The sequence below is a fragment of the Euwallacea fornicatus genome, chromosome 35 (assembly GCF_040115645.1).
Source record: "Euwallacea fornicatus isolate EFF26 chromosome 35, ASM4011564v1, whole genome shotgun sequence".
NCBI classification, from domain to species: domain Eukaryota; kingdom Metazoa; phylum Arthropoda; class Insecta; order Coleoptera; family Curculionidae; genus Euwallacea; species Euwallacea fornicatus.
This window is the reverse complement of record NC_089575.1, coordinates 285,955-292,874: the sequence shown is the minus strand read 5'-3', so window position 1 is coordinate 292,874 and position 6,920 is coordinate 285,955. Positions and strand designations below refer to the sequence as shown.

Here is a 6,920-nt window from a genome sequence, read left to right as displayed (position 1 = left end):
GTTAACCTTGGTCTTCCTGGACTTTTAATTGGTATTACGGACCAGGAACTCTGAAACGTTTTATTATTTTTAAAATAATACATCGATTTATTTATAAATTTCGAGCAATGTTAATCTGTTTTATGTCACTGGTATAAACGCTCATAATTCTGTTATCAAAATCTACTAAGTTTTTCTACGCACCATTTCGTAAACAAATATTCAGATGTTAATTTAAAACTGAAGCAAAAGATTCGGATTTGAAGGCAGAATAAGGTATCGTTTGTAATTTTTCTACATTTTTATCTAATAGAATTTCTTTCTTTTATTGCTTGAATTTTTACGGGCTCAAAATGTTCATATGCATAAACAAATATGTTTTTCCATTGGACAAAAATACTATAATTTAACACTATCCTCGACCCCTACATATAAAAAAGAATTTTCGCAATATTTTTTTTTGTTTTTTTTTATGTATAATTTTGACTAATACTGAACAGGGTGTTCAAACAAAAGAGGACACCGACTATATCTGAGAACCTACTTATTGTGGAATCTCGAGGAAAAGCAATTACGACTAAATCGGCCATGACAAACTACCGGAAAATATTTTCAAGTTCATAACTACATCGTTAAAAGGCTTTTTTACACAACTAATCAATAAAATGCGATTTTTTGTGAAATTTGTCCAAAAAATGTATATTTTAAATATAAAACATCAATTTTTTTTAAAACTTTTTGTAGAATTTTTTTTTTAATTTTTAAAACTAAAAGGTGATGGAAGCTTTTAATGTCAGTTCAAAACATCCAGTTTTCTCAACATTGAATGAACCTAAAACTATATTGAAATGCTTCGTTAAAAAAGTTTTTTTGCAGGTTATGATGTGGTGATTATGTCACTTCATGTTAGCTCGAGACAAAATGCGCTAGATGGTGCTATTTGAAAACTATGCTAATTTTTCGTATTTTTTCAGAAAACTTACAGGAAAACGTATAATTTTTGTTACACTATTCGAAAGAACGTTAAATTTTGCTTAGTATAGTCAAAACTCGGAACAAATATCTTTATCTGGTAGCAAATTATAGAAATTTAAAAAAGGATTTTTTTACACTTGAAATAAACCAGCTTCGCTTATGATTCATGTAGGTCCTGAACGTGTCCATATCACAAATTTAAAATAAATAAATAGATATTTCAATTAAGGTCATTTCTATCGATAAAAGAATTTTATTATTATGTTTATTTCCGTGGCCTGCGAGGACGCCAGATCTTACGTGTTTGGATTTTTATTTATGAGGTGAATTAAAAGATCTTTTTCTCGAAAATAAGATCGACTCCAAAAGAAGACGTGAAAAATAAGTTCCGAAATGCTGTAACATCAATTACTTTAGGAGAAATCCAAGCAGCAGTTTCTTTTACACAAGAGCGACGTTGATTGCGCATCGAAAACCATGGGAAAGAGTTTGAACATATTAAAAATAATTAATTGATTTTCCTTTTTAGTGTTCTTCTTTGAAGTTATTAGCACTAAATTAAGCCGTATTTAAACAACAGACTATTTAATTCGTAAGCGAAGCTGGTTTATTTAATGCCTGAGAAAATCTTTTTTTCAAATTCCTATAATTTAGTATTACGTAACCATATTTGCGCCAAGTTTTGACTAGACTAAGCAGAATTCAATATTCTTTCGAATAGTGCAACAAAAACTATACTTTTGCGTTTAAGTTTTCCGAAATAAAGTGGAAAATTACCATGGATTTCAAATATCGCCATCTAGAGCATTTTGCCTCGAACTAACATGAAGTGACGTAATTACCACATTATAACCTGCAAAAAAACTTTTTTCACGAAGCATTACAATATAGTTTTAGGTTCATTCAATGTTGAAAAATCTGAATGTTTTGAACTGACATTGAAAGTCTTCCCCCACCCTTTAGTTTTAAATGTTCAAAAAAAAATTCTACAAAATGTTGTTTAAAAAATTTATATTTTATATTTAAAATATACGTTTTCTGGACAAATTTCACAAAAAATCGTATTTCATTGATTAGTTACGTAAAAATGCTCCCTGTCGATAGTCACAAACTTGAAAATAATTTCCAGCGATTTCTCATGGTCAATTTAACCATAATATTGTTTTTCTCGAGACCCCACAATCAGTAGTTTCTCAAATATAGTCCTCTCATATTTGAGCACACTGTACATACCCTATACAGGGTAATCCACAATGCAACCGACGGAGAACGAGTGCATGTGGAGGATCTGAGAACATGGCCGATCTTCTATGTGGATTTTTTCTAATGATTACGATTGCAGAGATATCGGTTTCAGAAGATTCATAAAAAAATTCTGTACTGCAGGAAGGACTTAACCTGAAATAACCAAACGGATGTGTATTGGTTGATTGACGTCTTTTTTGCTAACAATTTAAAGTGGCTGAAAGTTCAATAAAGGATAGTGTAGGAGTGGGTTACCTTTAATATATGTTATATTATCTATATAATTATTATAGAACTATATACAGTAGAGGCTTATTTACCGGAATACTCTATTATATCAACTATCCACTGTAATGAACGATAAAGTTTTAACATGGTAAGTTCTATAGAATGAACAGCGACAACCTGGATGATATGAACTTCTGATAATTTACCGCAGATGTTTCGGGAATCCCCGAAAACGATTAATAATGTGTTATAACGGTATAAAATATGTACTTAGTAGTTTCCAGAGCAAGTTGGAGAATGTAACGGGCTTATTTGATCCTCTGCGTTGCGTCCTGTTGTCAATACATGAAGCGCAAAGCGTTGACATTATCAGACAAAAGTGATATTATAAAGAAGTTGGAAAGGGGTGAAAGTGTCAAAAATCTCGCAAAAAAAGTATGGTATTGCAAAATCCACTGTGTTGGGAAAAAACCCAACATAAATCAGCGACGTCGCTGGGTTGCAATTAGACCATAAAGACGTTGGGACAATTCCAATATACAGGGTGGGCCACGAGTAACGCCTCGGAATTTCATGACAAAGCCAAGAGATTTTTTTAACTGTTTCTTTTTTGAGGTGTATACAGACTAACTAGAGCTACATTTTAAAATTATTTTCAAAGTATACAGAGTGTCTCAAACACATGTAATTGATCAAAGTTGCATTTTTTTAAATGGGATCCCCTGTATATTACATAATTTTTGAACTCGACCTTTAAAATAAAATTAAGTTGTATTAAGGTTTATGGTATCTAACTCTAGCAGTTATTGAAATAATTCAGTTTTTGTCAAGATGCAAGATAATTGTCAACACCCAATCTCTCATCCCATATTTAAGTTTTTAAAACAAAATTTTAATCGGAAGCCATCAAGGAACCAAATTTTGTACTGTAAGTTTCAAAAAGTCGGCGAATTGTACAGGGTGTTCTAAAAATCTAAAAAGCTAGATCACCTGATTTTACCCGTATGGATGATTTTTTAAGGGGGTATGTAAAAAATGAAGTTAATAAGATTCCTCCTACCACGACTGATGATATGAAAATAAGAATTAGAAATGTTTTTACCTCTATTACGCCACAAATGCTAGAAAATATCGGAAAATCTTTTGAATAAAGAATGAAAATATGTATAGAAGAAAATGCTCATCATGTAGAACACCTGATATAATTTTTTTAAATTATACTTAGTTTTCTGCTTTTTGTTAATAATGTTAAAATTGTAACATACAAATATACGCAAGTAAATAATTAAATTGCATGGATATCTTAGCAATTTCATATGACATCATGTTAAAATTGGGGATTTAGATATTTTTATAAAAATGTTTATTTTTAGAGAAAATGAGTAGAGCTAGGTATAGGGAATCCTAATGATATTCGATAGATAAGTAAATTCGGCATCTAACAGTAACACAACATACCGGGTGTCCCATTTAAATTAAAAAGTTATTAACAGTTAAAAGTTGAACGAAATTGGTGCTATTTTTAGAACACCCTGTACAATTCGCCGACTTTTTGAAACTTACAGTACAAAATTTGGTCCCTTGATGGCTTCCGATTAAAATTTTGTTTTAAAAACTTAAATATGGGATGAGAGATTGGGTGTTGACAATTATCTTGCATCTTGACAAAAACTGAATTATTTCAATAACTGCTAGAGTTAGATACCATAAACCTTAATACAACTTAATTTTATTTTAATGGTCGAGTTCAAAAATTATATAATATACAGGGGATCCAATTTTAAAAAATGCGACTTTGATCAATTACATGTGTTTGGGACACTCTGTATACTTTGAAAATAATTTTAAAATGTAGCCCTAGTTAGTCTGTATACACCTCAAAAAAGAAACAGTGAAAAAAATCTCTTGGTTTTGTCGCACCTCGCGATGCAGCACTCACCCCTACGTACCTAAACCCGGCCACGGTGATGGCACTGATCCTTAATTCATCGCTTTTCTGGTTCATGGAGAACACCAATAAAAATACCAAAGGAACCAGTGAGCTACATCTGGGCTTTGACCATGGAGATCTTTGGAAAAAAAAACAATAACAACTCTCTGCCTGTCAGCTTGAACTTTTAAATCCCCAAGCATTCACAGTCAGTCGCTCAACGCTCTCTCTCCCGTTTTCTCGGACACTTACCGATCCGTGAACATAAAACTCTCTGTCTCGTAACATACATGTAAACCTCCTCTCTAACCGTGCATGTAAACCTCCTCTCTAACCGTGCATTTAAACCTCCTCTCTAACCGTACATGTAAACCTTCTCTCTAACCGTACATGTAAACCTCCTCTCTAACCGTACATGTAAATCTTCTCTCTAGCCGTACATGTAAACCTCCTCTCTAACCGTACATGTAAACCTCCTCTCTAACCGTGCATGTAAACCTCCTCTCTAACCGTACATGTAAATCTTCTCTCTAACCGTACATGTAAACCTTCTCTCTAACCGTACATGTAAACCTCCTCTCTAACCGTACATGTAAACCTTCTCTCTAACCGTACATGTAAACCTTCTCTCTAACCGTACATGTAAACCTCCTCTCTAACCGTACATGTAAATCTTCTCTCTAACCGTACATGTAAACCTCCTCTCTAACCGTACATGTAAATCTTCTCAGATCTCGGGCAACCCGGTACCGCAACTGTAAATTTGTAATGTGTATAAAGTTGTAAGACGGTAGTGCATAAAATAGTGATATCTGTAGTGTGAAGTAAATTCATCAGTTCGTGCTACGGAGTTTGTTTTCCCCGAACCCTTGGACCCCATATATATCAATCGACGCATCAGCGTCTGGTCCTTCGACTAGTAATAACACTCAACAGCGAAAGGGAGATACCTCCGCAGGTGCCTTGTGAGGCAGTCGATTCTGTTAGGCAGAGACTAAAAGCCCCTGGCCTAAACACACTGTTTGTCTCATAAAAAAGAATCGAATTCACATTCTGAATACTTCATCCGAGTGTCATGGCTTGAATAAGAGAAAAACTTTAAAAACTGGAGAAATGCCTAAAATGGCAAAAAGTTATATGAATGGTTTTGTGAGCAAAGATCCAGAAACCTTCCGGCAACAGCTGAGCTATTAGGTTGGTAGGAAAATAATTTAGTTTTTCAACCCTTAACATGTCATTCAACTTACAATACCCTTAACTAATCGAAATAAAAACCATCCGAGTCAATACACGTTTGCCAACGTGAAACAAGTTTATTTATACTAGAAGCATAGAATTCCGAAGTCGTTGAAGGCCTTTATGGCATCCTCTTTGTTTTTAAAACGTTTGTCGCGTAGGAAGTGGTCGAGGTGCTTGAAGAAATGGTAAACGGTAGGTGAGAGGTCTGAAGAGTACGGCGGATGAGGAAAATTCTCACAGCAAAGGTCATTCAATTGCTGTAGTGTCGATTGCGCGACATAGTGGCCGAGCGTTGTCACGAAGAAGTACTGGGCCTTTTCCGTTGACCAAGGCTGCGGAGATAGGCCGTAGTTTTCGATGGATGTCATCAATTTGCTGACAATATCTATCTGCTGTGATGGTTTCGTCTGGATTTAGGTGACGGATCAGACCGGCAGCTAACCGCCACACACTTACCATGGCCTTCCTTTGGTGCAAATGTGGTTTCAGGGAAGTGCTGTGGAACTTGATCGTAGTCCAACCATTGAGCTGAACGTCGACGATTGTCGTAGAAGTTCCATTTCTCGTCACACGTTGCAATACGGTCAAGAAACGGGTCATTCTTGTTATGTAAAATGAGTGCCGCCGAGACTTTGAAACGACCATTTCTTTGCTTTTGGTTCAGTTCGTGCGCGACCCATGTGTCCAGCTTTTTTGTTGTTCCGAGCTGTTGCAGATGGTCTAGAACTGTTGGATGAGTTGTGCCTGATTTTTCCGCAAGCTCTCTAATAGTTGTTCGGGGGTTTGTTTCGACTAGAGCCTTCAACTGGTCATTGTCAATTACCGATGGACGTCCACGAAATTTTTATCCTCGAGGTTTTCATTTCCACTACGAGACTTCATAAACCAAAGTTGTACCATCCGTTCATGAACAGTACCAAGACCAAAAGAATTATTAATTTATCGAGCCGTTTCCGTTGCTTCAGTACTCAGTTTAAACTCGTGTAAGAAAATTGTCCGAATTTGCTTCTTTTTCATCTTGACTAAGGTTCTCTAACTAAACTGTAAAGGGGCACTACATACACATTGTTTATTATTAATATATAGAAAAAGTCAATGTTTTTAAATGATATACAGGGTGTCCCGGAATGAGGGGGTCAACGCTTAACCACATATTCCTTGGTCAAAAATATATCGATTCGTGGTGATATACTTTTATACGAAATTGCCTTCTTCTGGAGATACAAGCTCTGAAAGTCTCGATTTTTTTTTAAGTTTTGCAGAAGTCGAAAACGGCTAGATGGATTGCTACGAAATTTGGTGTATAATCTTTCTGCTTCTCGGG

The 6,920-nt window shown here is 35.0% G+C and overlaps 1 pseudogene; it reads right to left on the bottom strand.

The window, feature by feature from the left end:
• Positions 1-5,615: 5,615 nt before the first annotated feature.
• On the bottom strand, positions 5,616-6,613 carry LOC136348792 (histone-lysine N-methyltransferase SETMAR-like; annotated as a pseudogene).
• Positions 6,614-6,920: the final 307 nt, after the last annotated feature.